Below are 16,811 nucleotides of genomic sequence, written 5' to 3'. Positions count from 1 at the left end.
TATGTGCAGTTTCCGTACTCTACTCACTGAATCAGGAGTACAAACTGGGTGTTCCCAAAACCTTAATGAAATTTCTCAAATAATAGCTCAGATATTCTCCCAAAATTGCTGATTGGCGAGGAAGTATTTAAAGATCGAAAGCTTATCAAAGATTTCAAAAATGTCCTCTGGATATTTTTCCGAGATTTTTTCAAGACTTCAGGTTGTTTAAGATTGTTCCGAAGATCTTCACTTCATGTTAAAAAAAATCAAATGCCATCCACAGATATTCCTCATATACCCCGTACAGACTATGGCTTATATCATTTATTTTTTTAATTTTTTATTTAATTTGTTTTTTTTTTCATCGGACTTAACGTGTCTAAATGAAGCCTAATGGGAAGAAGCCTAGAAAAGGCGTAAAAACCCCATATCTTTTCGAAATACATGAATCACAATAATACAATACAATTAATCAAGTCTATAGCATTAAAAAAAAAAGTTATCCTTCTATGGCATAGAGTTGTCCGTGAATCAGGTAGAAGTCCTCGTCATGCAGTTGAACCGGAAACAAAAAATAAACAGGTAGCACAATCCTTCACCTTCTCAGAAGTCTGCGTTGAATACGGTGACGAAAGGTTTCCGCTGCACAGTTGAAGTCGAAAAACTCGTAAAACTCGTTGAAACGCCCAGACATGAAACGTATTGGGTCATGCAAGCTGTAGTTCGCAGCACGAGGTCCAAGATGGAGGAAACTCCTCGACCGAAGAACTCGTTCGGGTGCGTAGATTTCGAATTCAGTCAAGATTCCTGAAGAGTCGATATCACCAATAAGTACTTTCGCTACGAACACGGCCTGACTAATCGTCTGCCTATGTTCTAGTGTTTCAAGACCCAGGAGTTGACAACGATCTTCGTACGGCGGAAGGTTCACAGGCTCATTCCAAGGAAGGTGACGAAAGGCATACCGAACAAATTTCCTTTAAACAGATTCAATCCTCGCTATCCGAACTGCTTGATACGGACACCATACTACCGAGCTGAATTCCAAGATCGATCGCACTAGAGAGCAGTATAGGTTTTTAGACAGGCAGCATCGCGAAACTCGTCAGCGATCTTGAAAATGAACCCAAGCTGCCTGTTAGCTTTCGCAACGATGCCCGAGTAATGAAGCTTGAATGTTAAGGCGCAGTCCAGCGTGATTCCTAGGTCACGAACATTGTCCACACGATGCAGAAGTTGGTGATTTATCCTATAGTTGAATGCCACTGGTTTCAGCTTGCGATGAAATGAGATAATATTACATTTTTGTACATTCAACGTGAGATAGTTTCTTGAGCACCACTCTTCGAAAGTATCGGTTAGGTGCTGAAGCCGCAAGCAATCGGTGAAGCTACGAACAATCACATAGATCTTCACATCATCCGCGTAGAACGATTGGCAACCAGTTGGGAGGATCAGTCCGGCCTCATTCACAAAAATAGCAATGGTCCCAAGTTGCCCCCTTAGGAACACCAGAGCTGTTTGTAAAATAGTCCGATTGCTCTGATCCGATTCTAACACAAAGTTCCCGATTGGTCAGATAGGACTTGAACCAACGAGTTAAACCCGAGGATACACCGAGTTTTTCAAGTTTAGCTAGCAGTATGGAGTGGTCAACCCGGTCGAATGCAGCCTTAAGATCTGTATATACAACGTCCACCTGCGCTCCAGCTTCCATACTCCGAAGACATAAAGAAATGAACGGAGCTAGATTTGTTGAAACTGATCTCTTGGGATAAAAACCGTGTTGGTCAGGAGAAATGTAATTTCTGCAGCTAGAGAATAATGCGTCGTTGATGATGATTTCGAAAACATTAGAGCAGACACTGAGTGATCTCTTGTCTCCTTTCTTGTAGATCGGGAACATGAATGACGATTTCCAACGCGTAGGGAACTCCCCCTGCTGTACACAGCTTCGAAAGCGTTGTTGTAAGCTCTGAACAGCATCGCTTCAGGATGCTTGAGGGGATCCCGTCAGGGCCAGCAGCATTAGAAAATTTCAGCTTCTTGATGGCGGATTCGACGAGGTCTACTGTAACCGAGGTAATCGAACAATTGAAAGCATCACTGGAAGTGTCCCTCACCGCTTCAGCAACTTGGGACAACGAAGCTGTAGTGTCATTGAAAATGCTTTTGAAATGTTCTGCCAGAAGATTACATTTCTCGAGGGAATTGCTGGCGACTGGTAGCCCCGCCACATTTCGTTTGGTATTCACGAATGACCAGAACTGCTTTGGATTAAGCCGTAAATTAGCCTGCACACGCCTTTTGTAGCTCTTGTAAAGAATGCGGTTATATGTGCGATATTCGTTGCTCGCTGTTGAAAATAATCGTTTGGTGAATGGGTTACGAGTACGACAGTATTTACGGAGGGCCTTCGATCTCAGACGCTTCAAATTCCGTAGTCGAACATTGGACCATGTGGGTTTGGGAGAGGGTCTCTTCAATGGGACAGAATCAGTTATTGCCCGGCCAACGACCTCAGCGAAGTAGTTGACGGCTTCATCAATAGGAACTGCCAATCTGCCTGGGCAAGCGAGTGACTCAGTGCGACGAAATCTCCTCTACGAAAGTCGAGCTCATGTACATCAACAGGGGGGTTATCGTAGCGAACAGGAACAGATAGGTTGATGGAAACTTCCAACGCAGGATGATTGGTGTCAATGCCAATCAAAGGCTCTGGGGCTTCTAGGACAGAACATTCCAGCCGTGCAGCTTCGTTCGCCAGAACGAGATCAAGCAGCCGAGAGTTGCTATTCAGTATCGAGTTGATTTGCGTTAAGCCATGCAGGTTGAAACCATCAAGGAGAGCACAGCAGGATGCGGGCATATTCGAGCGAAGAACATCAATGCAGGAACGTTCCATGAGAGCCCAGACTGATTGTAGTCACCAAATACCAGAGCTAGGTCGTTTTGTTCTAGTCGAGAGAACACGGTACCAATCGAACTGATGTGGTTTGCAATGCTGCTCGAATCAGATTTTTGGTCTGGAGGTAGATACATAGCGCCAATACTTATTGATCTACGAGGCGTCGTTATTTTAACCCACAGGTGCTCTAGAGATGTGCAAACTGGAGCAGGATCGATGCAGGAGCTTAGGCGTTTGGATACCGCAATCAAGACGCCTCCCCCACGCGATTTGGTACTATTCTGGTGGTTGCGGTCGTTTCGAAATACCGTGAATAGACTGCCAAATAATTGAGAAGAATTAATGCGGTCATCGAGCCAGGTTTCCGTAAGAACTATGACACCGTAGTCAGATTCAACGGCAGTCAGGAAAAAATCATCAATCTTTGTTCGCAGGCCACGAACGTTCTGGTAATACACCAACAGGCGGTCGAACGAAGTCGGTTGGAGGTCTGCAGAATGATCGATCAGCCGAAACGAGCATGGTGGTACTCTGGAACACAGAGACGGATCAGGAGAAGAACTGTTTTCAACAAACGCATACTTGCCTGATGTAGAAGGTTGCAAGACCCCTTCACCATTCTCAACCACAGGGCCAGAACGACTACGATGACAGGAATCTGCAAGCGCTACTGGGTTGAGTGGCTCAGGGGCTTCCTTGAGGCAGCAGGCAGCGCGTTCTGGTCTGGGATGTTCCAAAACGTGGCGAGCAAGATCCGGTGCAGTGCTGTATGTCCCATCGGTGATGTGGGATTTGAAGCCATCGGAGTATGACGTTTCAGTCGAAGCCAGGAAGCAACGGACGAATCAGGAGCGGAACTGATGATGACACGAACATACTAGCCGTGAGTTGCGGGTTGGAAGACCCCTTCTCCAGACCCCTTTCCAGTGAAACCTTGATGTATGAGTGCTCATTGCAAGGCAGCCTATATTACATGATATAAGCCATAGTCTGTACGGGGTATTAGACGGTAGGTTGTTCCAGAAGCACTCAACAGATCTCAAGTTGATTGAAGATTTCTGGATAATGTTTTCAACACATCTGGCTATTCACACAATACTCTGAAGATCACAAGCTGATTAAAACTTAAAATAACGTTTATTCAATATTTTCCCCAAGGACTACTCAGTTTATAAAAATCTGCTATTTATCAATTTTATCTAGATGAACGCGTCATTGGTACCCAAGCAACATTGCAAGTTTTATTGAGGTTTTATAGCATACTACAAGTCTAAATCATGGTCTACAGAATCCTCATTAAACCCAAATTGTTACTTGGGTACGACACTAATGGATATTTTTGGTCGCTATTGAAAATTTAGTCGATTGCTGAAATTATGTATGGGCCCAAATTAGGAACATTTAGGCCGACATTACATCCATTTCCCCTACTTATTTCGATGTTTTCTTCGGCAAGTATGGAGCTCTGCTTACAAGCAATATAGAAAAATAATAAACAATATATTTGAAGCAGCATGTAATTTTTAGGAAGTTATAAATAGCATGTGCTCTAAATTGCAATTTTTCTAATCATTCCAATATAAAACCAAGATCTATTTTGCTATTTTGTCAAGCCAACTATTTTTAATTTCAGATATTCTAAATGATGTAAAAAATATGAAATTTGTAGAACAATGTGTATGTACGATTTTTCTATATTTTTGGTCTAATATTTTATCCTACGTTTACAACCATGCTTGGCATGCACAGTTATACACACTAACTGCTCATTAGTTAATAACTTTCCACTAAGTTGTTGAAATTTATTTTTCTTTAAAGTAATTGATAGATAAGGATCATAGCTTACTATAGAAATGCAAGAGTATGTAAATCTTAACATTTGAATCAACAACAATTAATTTTTACGCTTTAAGTCCGAGATGTGCAGCGAGCATTTATCACTTCATTTTTACAACGCAAAAACAAATGTATTTTATTGCTAAAACTAAAATCAATAACAAGCTTAAACTCTATTCTATCTACTGCTTCAAAAAGAATTATGTTTCGTCAACTGTGTTCAAAGTTATTAGCAAGAGAGCAGTTCGTGACCAAAACTGTGTATGCCAAGCATGTTGATACTTCCTAGTCCTTTAACTAAAAGCTGTTTATTGACGGTTTTTATTAAATTGAATTGAAAATACTTATTTGAAACACATACAACAAATTTCCTTCAACTCTATCAACATACATTTAATCATATTTTGTTCTAATTAGGTGGTCTGACAAATAAAAAGAATAAGATTTTGTACCTGAAGGCTTCCTCGTAGGTGTAAATAGAGGATCCCCGTGGGAAAAAAAAACTGACAAAACCTTCCTTGTTTACACGAAGACAGCTCACCATTACTGATTACAGATATTATCAGCGATCACCATTACAGGGCTGATTATTATTACTAGGATCAGATCAGAATAATATTTCTGTTGCGCCTTCAGAAGCTCAATTGATTAGGAATCGGTTGCACCTATAAAAGTTTAAAATCTTTGAAAATATCTGATTTCGTAAATGCTTCATGATATGTAACCACCATTACAGGGCTGTCCGAGACTTAATTTTTCAATTATATTAAAACTACGAAAATACGACCAAATTCAAGCAACGGTACATTAACATCAAGAATTGGTTACTACAGCTACACCTAGATTTAAGAAAGTTTTGTAAAGATACTAAAAATAAATTATGGTTACATAGAGCCTTCGCGATTGCCCTTTGTAAAGTAAACGAATTGAAAAAACAAAATCATGGAACTTCACAGCATGATGCAATGTGTCCATGTTAAATGCAATAAAGTCAGTGTAGAAATTTTGAATATTGCCTTAAAATGATAAGTAGCAATTAACAGCGTCAGTCTATCAACAGGTAAAACACAAAACATAAACTAATAATTATTCTAATCGGAAAAACTTACTGCACATGTAGTTATGTAGACAAGCATCACCCATCCCGCCATCCCATGCGTCATGAAATTTTCCACTACAATCATCACCACGCGCAACGTGATCCGTGCGGCATGCACCCAAGTCAAAAGAGAAAACAACCCATATCTCGGCAGCACAGTGGGTTGTTTTCCTCCTTTCTCTGCACCGACCGTCGTCGCAAAAATTCTCAAAACCGGTTTGAAAACTCCACCAAATAAAATTAAAAGCCCGTCCGCACCCGCCGTATACTCACGCACACCCACCCAACAACGAACGCACACCCGACTGGATACAGAAAAAAAGCACGAAATTTACTACCCACGGCCCACCACCACCGACCACACCAATACCAACGTACAAAAAGGAGTCAGTTTCCAACCTCCACCGAAAACTCGTCGGCCGCCTCATCGTGTGTAGCAACAGCAACACAAGCGGATGAATGAAGGGCGGCTGCTCACCACACCACACACTCGTCCATAGAATCCACATGCTTCATGCACACAGCAACCAACCATCATGATCGAGCCCCGACGAAAAAAGGAAAAACAAAACTCACCGTGCTCGCAAACGATCGAGTGTCCGTCCCATGGCTGCTACCTACTTCGTTCGGCTCGACAATGACGATGGAAATGATGACGATGACGGTTCGGCGGATGCCTTTTGCCTTGGAAAGTGCAAAGCCTGCTGCTGCTGCTGTGCCGCCGCCGCTCCTGGAGCGATTGTGTAGGTGAGGGAGTTTTTGGGTGGGTTGTTGCCGCCGCTCTTGCTTGCATTGTGTGTGTGCGATGGGCAGCAGCAGCAGAGAGTGAGCTGAGAATGTTGTTTTTGCACTACCTTCGCGCCTGCGACGACGATGTGTTGGTGAAACCAGGCAGCCCCGATCCGACGACCGACCGACGAGTGCGAGAAAAACAATCCACGGGAATCACCGCACACGGCAGCCAGCAGCAGAAAAGGAGGTCCACCGCACACATTTCAATACATCGCCAAACGCCGCTGAGTGGAGACACGCACGTTTTTCTCTCGTTCGGTTTGAGTCGCGCGGTCCGGAGTGCTTTTTTCCTTGCTCGGTGTGAATCTCACCCAAAAGGGACTCGGAAGTCGGAAGATCAGCTCGGATTAACAGGTTTCTTGTGACTGAAAGTGCTATTCCCTTTAGTGAGTGACTACAAATTCGTTTATCCAGTGACAGTGACACTAGTGGTTCTAGTATACGGGGTGTCCCCCATTGTTTACAGGCTTACCCAAAGGAGGCGTAAAAGGTAAGCTTGTTACTACACGTTTGTTTGAAAAAAAAAAACACGGGGTGTATTTTCCGGTTGATATTGAGAGCTTGCTGCAGCTTGCTAGCGAACTATTCTGGGTAATTTTCAATGTCAAGAGACGTGAGGGTAGGGACCGCGGTATGTGCCTACATACTGTGGGGCCTCCCTGCCGATCGCCAATGATTTTGCTCTCCGACCAGACGACGGACGGACGAACGAGTGTCATTGAGGCGAGTCGTCGTGCGGTGAGTTGAGTGTGAGCTGAGCTGATAAAGCAAGGCAGCACAGCAAGCTCTGACTGTGTCTCCAACTCCCGGCCCGTCGCTTCACCATCGCCCCCGCACCTACCCGCCCACCGTTTGTTGTTGTCGTTGTTGTTGTTGTGAGAGCACGACGAAAACGAGGTTAGCCAGTGGGTGGACCGCCATAAGTTTTCATTTTTTTCTCGCTCTCCCCCTGCGCGCCACTCTTCTACTTCTGCTGCTGTTCGTTCTTCGGATCTTCCTCGCATATCCCCTTGGATGTTTCGTATCATTTATTGGGTGTAGAAGTGTTTGCTGTTTTTGTTGTTATTGTCTACTGTTTCTTGTGCGATGGTCAACTCTCCACCACACATGCTTCCTGGTTGACCATCATCATCATCGTCGTTTTCATGTCGGTTGCGTTCTTGATCTCCTCTCTTCTCTGGGACGGACCCGTCTGTCGTCGTCGTTCTTTGTTTTATAAAAAGCTGACTGATACGCACTTGCTGGGTCGGATGGTGGATGATGGGTTTTGGGATGGGAACAAGAAGACGAGGAAGATGAAAACAATATTAGCCCTTTTCGGGCGTTGGGTTTTGGGTTGAGCACCACTCGAATTCACTGATACTGTGGTCCTACGTCTGTGTGAACATTCACTGCGAATTGTTGCTTCTGGAATACGTTATTTTGCTGCCTGATCATCAAGCGACACAATAACGTGTATTCCGAAAGCAACGATTCGCAGTGAATGTTGGGATTTTGAGAACAGCCTGCGTCGAATTTTTAATGGAACTTTCTCTCCGAATATATGTTTTATGGTACTTGTGGCCACTCAACCGGGGGAAATTCTGTGAATGCAAACTGACACTTAACAACGTAATTTTCCTTAGTCCGGGATTGAAAATCATAACACTTCGATGTCTCACACATTTTAAAAATTCTGAGGTGATTTTACCGATCAGAAAAATTAAATTCAAATTTGAAATATGTAATTAATGATGTGAAGTGAAATTGTAAACATTATGCAGTAGATTGCGTGACGGTGACCAAATGGAGTACCATTCCTTTCAGTTGCTCACGAATAATGGAGTTCCGGAAGACTGCGGATTGTTTCAGCCGGTGCGCTAGGTTATTTATCATTTCATAATTCCTTCTGGCATTTCCTTGACATCTTCGGCCATAAAAACCTTAGAAATTCTCTACATACCTCTTTGGGAATCACCTCTAGAAAATTCTTCGAATTTACTCTAAAATTATCTTAGTATTTTCAATAGTTCCTTTAAAATTCTCTCCATAATTCTCATTAAAACTTACCCTTTGGAAACTAATCTTTGAAGTATTCCTAAGGTTTTCCTTGGAATGCATATCAGAATAGTCTTGGAAATCTAATCATAACTGTTTAGGATTTCTCTGATTTTTTTTCAAGAAGTTACTTTGAAATTTAAGTTAGCATTCTCAAAGCATCTTCGAGGGTTTCCTTTCAAATTTTCTCCATAATTTATTTGGATTTCTACTAAAATTCACGTTGATATTCTTCTCAAATTTTGTCAATAATTCTTCTAGGAATATTCTTGTCATTCGCTTCTGAAATCCTTTGAAAACTTCGTATTTTTATCTCACAACTACAGATTGCACTCATGGGTCAAAAGTTAATGATAATAATCTATGTCTCACATATCAATTTATGGTTTTATCCAAGGCGTAATCAACTCTGCACACTGTGCCGAAACACATCACGGCACACTGATTGGCACTAGGGCACACAAACGGCATCACTGTTTTTTTTTTGCAGACGATTTTCTAATCGTTGCTAAGGTTTCGCACTTTGTTGACAGTCGCTGATCTTCGCTTCAGGATGAAATTAATAAATTCATCGAACTTGACGATCAGATTTCGGATTAGAAGTCAAACCTATAAGACTTTGCTCGGATCTCTCCTGCAGCCAGTACTTCGTCCAAGAGTTCAAGAGCAACAATTGAAAAAGCCTCAACTCCATTTAGTAAACAAACTTTGAATGGCCATTTTGTCACGAAATAAAGTCCGTCAACGCAAACGAACCAAATGAACAGGTAGGGGAAATTCTTCTCTATCCGATTGTGTGTTAGGTTTGCGAATGTAGGTTTCACTTCGCGAGAAAATGGCCTTGCAAGCTTTGTTTACAAAATTAAATTGAGGCCTTTTCAATTGTTGGTCTGGAGTTGGTTAAAGTGTGGTGAAAACTTCATAAATCAGGTATGAAAATAGCATAACTGACAACCTAAATATGGTATGAGCCTGACATAAGAGGTAAAGTACCACAAATAATACCTCAAAAATGTTCGACGAATAACGAGCTAATAAATAATAACATACCCTTTTTTTAAATGTCAGAATCAGTGCTGATAAAAATCATTTCTTCTAATTTCAGTCCAAACACATTGCACAATTTAAAAAACATAAACTAAATACATGCCAGGTTTGAAAAGAATATTTTCGAACCTAGAAGCGCGTATGTAATACCAATATCCATTTGATAACGGTTATGAATACATGCGGAGCTTATTGTAAGTGAAAGTAACCTCGGAATGGGCGTGACTCTCCAGACATTCTGAAATGGGTTGCTGGATCTGCAATGCAGCTATCACTTTCTAACTCCCGGACTAAAGCTGTCTACAATGACCATAAATGCGACATTGTAGAGAGAGTTCTTCCATAATAACACTGCCGGCCAGTGGGGGTTAGATGGAATACACACACACACACACACACACACACACACACACACACAACATTTTCTTGATCAAGGCAACCTTTGAGTACAGGGTGATTCGGAATAACTGTCCCTTTTAGAAATGGTCATAACGATTGAACGGCTGCATGAATTTTTGATATCATTATATTCCAGATATTCTACATATATAACCTTCAACTAAGCATAGTTTTTTTTTCAAATCTCTCTCCCTTTACCTTAATTACCAGCCACATTTGTCATGACAATTAACCACAGCTGGCACGCACTCTTTAGTTTCAGCACTTTTTGAGTCCTGGTGATGCGTTTAAGCTCTGATATTGAACGGATTTTCCAAGCATGGTTCCTTTGTACCTCTATAATGATACAAAAATAAATGTTACATTCTTTCCAAGAGATTTCAGTTTCTAAAAGATAACACACGATTTTTTTACAGATGTATGCCATGCTCCATTTTGACGTCAATGGTTGCTTGAAATCACAAAAGAATGAAATTTCAAATCCTACTATCAATACAAGCTGATATGTGTACACACTTAAAACAAAAATACTTGAAAATATACCCATTTTACCCATTGAGAATTGCATATTTGTGAAATCGGTGACAGTTATTCTGAATCACCCTGTAATCGAAGTCAACATTTCTTGATAGAGCTGGAATTAGGGCGTAACAGCTTTTGTAAACAATGATTTCTCTCGAAGATTTCTAGGGATTCAAGACACGCCCACGCAATCCAAAACAACCATCAGGTAGAGGTAGTCTTCCTCTACCCGATGGTGATGTTGATTTGCGTGGGCTAGCCTTGATTTAGTAGAAATGATTGAGTGAAGTCATTGTTTACAAAAGCTGTCACGCCCTAATTCCAGCTCTATCTAGATTTGTTTTTCTTCATTCGTGGCTGGATGTTCATTATCGCCTCTGTTGTTGTCAATATTAATGTGCGTTCTCATCTTGATTTTGATGATGAAATGCAAAATTATTATTTTCAATTTGTGCAAACGCTATGAAGAACGTTTCGTGTTGATTTTAACACACAAATGGATGGCAAATTATTGCCTCATACTGAATTGATGATAATATTCACTTCTTCTTCTTCTTTATTATAGAGATTTTTAGCCATATGGCTAGTTCTTCTCTTTAGATAATATTCAAAATTTTAGGCTCTGTGATCGACAATATTCAAAATAATCACGTTGGCCAAAATGAAGATTAGGTTATCTTTATTAGCGAGACTTTCAGCCAGAGGCTGGTTCATCTCTTCGGCCAAAATGAATTTGATTATTTTGCATTTGAGGATCGATTCTGATTTTGACTATCTCAGGTTGGATAATCAAGCACTGGTGAATATCAACAAACGCGTATCTATTCATCCCCGTAACGTGGGTAGATCACCTTTTCGTGGTACGTTACGGGATGTAAGTTCTACCACCGATTCCTAGTCCTGACTACTTCAAACTAGGGGAACAGGATTTTTCAGTAATCAAAGGAACACATTATTAGTCCTTGTTACTTTTTATGTCTTGTTATAAGACCTCGGGTTGCTTGAACCGAGGATGATATTGAAACAAGGAAAACATGAGTTAGTTAGTCTTCATCTATGTGATCCCTAATCTTCTAATCGTTGTTCCTTAGTTTGCATGGTCATTATCGGTGTCATTCCTTAGTTTTGTTGCTAAGAAATCCAATTTTGACTGACAAAGGGGCGTGCCTTTGGAGGGTGTTTCAACACTCCGAAGGGTATAAATAGCGGGACTCTTCTATTAGAGTCGGATCTTTAAGATAAACGCAAGAATAACAACTGTAAAAAAAATCGAATACTTCATCATTTCTCAATAGTGATGAAGTATTACGATATGCACTAAACTAAGGACATGGGATATACTACAATAGACCTAATTACTAGTCGCAGTGGTGTTAGGTCTCGAACAGAGAGCATGAGCATGATTGACCGCCCAAGGTTGCTGCTCTGTTATTACCAGATCAGCTGCAATTACACAGAGAACCAACAGATGATGTTTTGGGACTAACATTCATCTTCAATGTGTAAGAACTGGAGATCTAATATTTAGCAATACCAGCGCCGGCCGTGTCCGAATGCAGGTCAACTAGGGAATGGAAAGGAATGTGTTGACGTGGTACTCGTTGTGAAGGAAACCGAGAAATCCTCTGCGCTTCCACGAGAAATCACTGGGATGTTGGATGTGGGGAAAGGTTGCACGCACACGCAGGGATCGTTTTTGGTAGAGCGATTATAATACACAAACACACACACACACACGCGCGCGCGCACTCATCCAATTTCTATTTTTAGATCAGGACCAACACTGTGGTAAGTGATGCGATCGGTGTTAAAGAAGAATTTGTTTTCATTAAAATCTGGTGGGTATAGAATAAGGCAAAGTGAAAAATTGCAAGGAAGGGGACGGGGCCTGGGATTGAACTCCCGACCTTCTGCTCAGTAAGCAGAAACGGTAACCACTGAGCTACTGAGCCTCGTCAGTGGTGTTAGGTCTCGAACAGAGGAAAAAAAGTATGTGATATGAGGGGCTCGATGGCCTTAGAGTAATTGCATTCACATTCAAGATTCGTCAATTTATTTGGCCATAACAGCAACTCGATGATTAAAAAGGAGCTCGTTTGGCTAGTGGCAAACGTTTTTGTTTACTGAGTAGAAGACCATGGATTCAATCCTAAGCTATTTGAAAAACGCAGTGGGCTCTGCCCGCGAACGATTGGTTTTATTTTCGCATATTTTTAATTGTACCTACCAAGTCAAAAAAAAAAAGATTAGTTTTCGCGAGTGGAGAAGTGTAAATTAAGATCTATAACGTTTTAAGAAGCTTTTAAGTGATATTGTATTTAACGTGAAAACTCTGGGACAAGAATTTGTTTCTGTGGTGTCACGTCTGCCTTCCGGAGGATTCACACGAATGAGGTGTTAGGCAAAAATTAAAAACTTTGCGTGTAATTCACAATGTTTTGTTCGGTTGTAAAAACAACGCGGAAGATTTTTTCGATTACCGCGAGTGAACCCAAGTAACATTTTAAGTTTTTAAAGGTTTTAAAGCGTTCTACAAGTCTAAATCATGGTCTACAGAACCCTTATACAACCAAAATTGTTACTTGGGAACAAACCGGTGCTTTTTCCGAGGCAGAATTTGGTGAGATCCTTCTAATTATAAATCAATCATAAATGCATATTTCCATGTATTACTAAATGCGCGCCAGATTTCGAAATATCACATTTCGAAATCTGGAAGTGTGTTTGCAGTACCATTATTCATATGATAACGGTAGTGTTTACATGCGGGGCTTATTGTGTGTGAAAGTAACCTCCGGAGTGGACGTGAATTACCAGCCATTCTGAAATGGTTTGCTGAATCTGCAGTAGAGCTATTGCTTTCTAACTCCCGGACTAAACTTTCTTTAAATTATTACATCAAGGATTGTTGTAGGCAAATTTCTTCCATAATACCACTGCCGGCTAGTGGGGGTTAGATTGAACACACACACACACACGCGTATTCTTTGATCTATAATCCACTCATTTGTCCGTTTTGCTCGAACGTCAGAGCGAAGATTTTCAAAACAAACACAATTCATCTACACTGGGTTAAAGCTCTACTTCTTGCGTGTGATGGTAAAGCTTGAGCTTGATTGACCGCCCACGGTTGCTACTCTGTTACTGCCAGATCAGCTGTAATTACACAGAGAACCAATAGACGATGCTTGGGACTAGCAATCATCCTCAATGTGTAAAAACTGGTGATCTTAAATTAGGCAATACCAGCGCCGGCCGCGCCCGAACACAGGTCAAGAAAGGAATGGGAAGGATTGTGTTGACATGACACTCGCTTTGATGGAAGCCGAGAACACCTCTGCACTTCCACGAGGAATCACTGGGATGTTGGATAAGAGGGTTGGTTTGCAGCAGGGTTCGTTTTGGTAAACGATAAGCTGAATTGATGTCCTAACAATCATATAACGCGAAGGAGCTTGGGACTAAACCCACGGTCTTCTGCTCAGTAAGCAAAAACGTTTGCCACTAGGCAGACGAGCACCTTTTTAATCACCGAGTTGCTGTTATTACCATATAGTCATATTAACAAATAAAACGATTGACGAATCTTGAATGTGGATGGGCCTGAGATTAAACTCATGCTCAGTAAGCAAAAACGGTTGCTCTAAGGCCACCGAGCCCCTCATATCACATAATACCGTTGCTCAAATTTGTGTATCCATTCAAACCCGGAACCAACGACAACAACGAGTTTCGCAAAATACACGATACACAAGCGATTTTACCATAAATCTGACCTGGGACCGCGTTTTTCTGCTCAGTAAGCAGGCCACTGTAACCAACGATCTTTCAAATCCGAAAACTAAAAACTACGAAAAAGTACTTAGGCCTTCATTAAGTTCCACTTTCACGCGACGTTCAATGTTTCAATTTGCTCTTTACGTATTGTTCAGGCTATAAATAGGCCCTTTTCAAAAGTTACGCGAGAAATACGCACAATCGTCGCCTACCTCGCAAAACTGGTTCCAAACGACAACAAAGGCATAAGCAACGATGGATTGTTGAACTTTGCTGGCTCCGGTGGTGTAGTGCACAGCAAAAAAAAAATGTAATAACGATCTGTCTCTGTCTTATCTCAAATACAAAATGCCAATGGTATGAATGTATCTATATATAACTTGGAAATAACGTACAATCAAATAAACCCGTAACCCACTCACTTGGTGAGGCTTCAGAATCGTCCAGTGGGCAGTGCGCTCTACACTCCAAGTTCCCTTTTTTCAAATTTACCGCAAATTTGATATTTTACCCATTGCGTGTTGATTAGTCACAATGAAACATTGTGACAGAAGTTGAGGTTACTAGTGTATTAAATAATCTAGGTCCTATTTAGGATTATCCTATCCTATCCAAATCTGGCCAACGCCCACCCTAAACCTAAACCTGTTCTAATCCACCTGAAATGACTAACGAATGGAAGACTTTGACTACCCAGCCATGCAATAGTCTCATTCCGTGCCTTATGGCAACTTGATGATTCTATTGCGCTCATCTTTTGGCACCACCCAGGGGAGACTTGGTCCTGTACCCAATTCTTAACTTATCTCCATTCCACTCAGCTACTCGCAATTTCTTGTGATATAGTGGTCGGAATATTATTATATGAGACAATTCAATGCAGACGTCTTTCCAAATTTGGCAGATCGACAGGTAATCGGTGAGTTATCACCATAGTTGCTATTCAACAACTCGACAACGTCCCATCGTCAACGCCTGCTATGAGAATTTCCCATTGCAGACGCCAACGAAATGACGTCATCGAGCTATCGATCAACTACCCTGGTTATCGCCTGGTACCTTATAGCACGATGCTAGGAGGCGAACCGGAAGAATCGATGAGCTACCTCCCCCTCTACTTCTTGCGTGTGATGGTAAATGATAAAAACAGACACTGGTCAGAATACCATAATTTGTTATTTAAAAGGTCTTCTAATACCAATCCAATAGCTCTTTAATGTGTTATTGTATAAAAACTAAAATACCACATTTTGTTATTTTGATAATTATTTGATATTTTACAAAATATTCCGATAGCTGAATAATATCAAAACAAGGTTTTATACCACAGCATACCAAAATCAGATATTAGCATTAGCATCGAACAAGTTACACAATAGGTGGTGCGAATTCAAAACTATTAAGAGCAAGACGGATATCTATTACTGAACAGATAGGAAGAGGGAAATAATTACTCTCTCCCAAATAAAGACATATCCCGTTCCAACAGTTAAGGATTGTCCTGACCACGTCCTTACAACTGGTAGGGATAGGAAAGGTATGTTAGTCCAACATTTACTTAAGAGAGATGCAGAGAACTCTACGACCCCTCACAAATGTCTCGGGAATTTAGGAATTATGTTAATAGGGAAGGTAAGCCACAGGATACACCCAGTCAGTGTTGCTGGCAAATGACGATTTTTTTATAAATGTTGAAATTGCTGCCCAGATGATCTGCTGGAAGATAACCCGAGCAGGAGAAAATAACTAATGAATACCTAATTCTGATATGATACCAAAATTTGGTATTGATCAGCTTAACATAAGAGGTAAAATACCAGAGAATAATGCCAAAAAATAACATGGAAAATACTTCGTAAATACCAAAAATTGATATTTGGATACCAAAAGAATACCTGTGTGGTATTGTTTTGGTATTGCATTATCATAATTTTGGTATTGGAATGGTATTGTGGGAACATTTTTTTTTTTGTATTATTGTTTGGTATTTTACCTCTTATGTCAGGCTTATCCATACCAATTTAAGGTATCGAGATATTCGTTCCTGCTCGGGAAGGTTGCACAGCATTGCAAAATCAGCTATCATACCAAATTAAGATATACATATGTTATCGATTCCTGTTCGGGAAGTAAAGTCGTTGGTCCCGGGTTCATGAGCTGATGGGTCGATAGGTAGGGTCCAGGTGCTATTGTTTTGGTATTGCAATTGCATAATTTGGTATTGGAATAGTATTGTGGGAACATTCTTTTGGTATTTTAACTCTTATGTCATGCTCATCCACACCAATTTAAGGTATTGAGATATTCGTTCCTGCTCGGGATTAGTGCTCAGCACGGAAAACAAGATCAACGGAAAAATAAATCTACATAGAAAAAAAAGTTATATTTAGCTCGGCAATTGGGACACAGCCT

At 41.0% G+C, this 16,811-nt stretch overlaps 1 protein-coding gene across 3 annotated transcripts in view; it reads left to right on the top strand.

Moving 5' to 3' along the window:
- Positions 1–16,811, top strand: part of chn (charlatan) — a 177,795-nt gene that overhangs the window by 30,510 nt on the left and 130,474 nt on the right. Inside the window, exon 1 of one of the 3 annotated variants that reach the window (XM_065231458.1) lies at positions 6,839–7,107. The exons of the other annotated variants lie outside the window; for them this stretch is intronic. The gene's annotated coding sequence lies outside the window, so the exon portion shown is untranslated. Of the gene's footprint in view, positions 1–6,838; positions 7,108–16,811 lie in introns of those variants that run through there. 3 annotated transcript variants of the gene reach the window in all.

This window comes from Ochlerotatus camptorhynchus, unplaced genomic scaffold (assembly GCF_037179485.1).
Source record: "Ochlerotatus camptorhynchus isolate MF236.1 unplaced genomic scaffold, CSIRO-AGI_Acam_v1.1 ptg000357l, whole genome shotgun sequence".
Lineage (NCBI taxonomy): Eukaryota > Metazoa > Arthropoda > Insecta > Diptera > Culicidae > Ochlerotatus > Ochlerotatus camptorhynchus.
Note: the sequence above shows the minus strand (reverse complement) of the source record. Positions and strands in the feature narration are given on the sequence as shown.